The sequence below is a fragment of the Pseudomyrmex gracilis genome, unplaced genomic scaffold (genome assembly GCF_002006095.1).
Source record: "Pseudomyrmex gracilis isolate BER0280 unplaced genomic scaffold, ASM200609v1 scaffold_524, whole genome shotgun sequence".
NCBI lineage: Eukaryota > Metazoa > Arthropoda > Insecta > Hymenoptera > Formicidae > Pseudomyrmex > Pseudomyrmex gracilis.
Window position 1 is genome coordinate 17,817 of NW_018021108.1, and position 960 is coordinate 18,776.

Consider the following 960-nt stretch of genomic DNA (forward strand, 5'->3'; position numbering starts at 1 on the left):
TATGTATATAAGTGTCTTTAACTTCTAAGTTAAGATAGTATTTATTAATAATTTTAGATGTTGGCCCTCCTCGTCGTTTCACTTACTCTTCAATACCGGGTTGCACTGGTGGCGTGATATACCCTTCTATAAGTAACTTGCGCAAATTTACGTCGTGATCGTTGTCACGGTAGATGGTGAGATCGACGTAAGCCCCTCTTCTAGTTATCGTCGGCATATGGGTGACTATTGTTCCAAGCTGATCTGCACACAGATGCGTGGTAACTTGTATGTCCCATGACTCACCAAATCAGTCGGTGTCGTGTTTGCTAGCAAACACGGGATCGCTTGCCACGGAGCGTCCGGCAAGTGTCAGCTCGTACGTCTTTGTCCAATGGCTTCGTATTTCAACTCCTCGGTCTCCGAGAAATACGTTTACCCACTCGTCTTTGTGCGAAATTATCATTCCTCGCTCGAATATATCATCCACCTACCATTAAGCCCGGTGTTCTGGCGTGGGGATGATTCTCACGGTCCATTTGACGGTGTAGTTCCATTATCATGCCCACTTTATGTAATGCGTTGTTTATTACACTCATCCAGAATCGAGACGGTGATTCCACCCGCAACACTACCACCTCGATAGGAATTGCCAAAAGGCACTGGATGTCAATACACGGGATGGCGTCCATTTAGCTGGCAAGATTCTTCTTTCTTTTTTAACCGTGATCTGTGATGATGTTGTCAAAGTCGAAAGGGATCTTTAGTGAACTGGAGAATCAAAGAGGGAGAAACTTCGACGGAAAGGCCAGTCAACGAATTAGAATAAAGAGAATGAGACTGGCGCTTTATCTCTTCCGTAATGTTTACATCTCGCGGCCCAGGATAGACTAAACCGCGGGCGTGTTCCGTTTGACCACAGTACGATTCGACACCGATCGATTCGACACCAAATTATTGGACACAGATTTATTCGACACC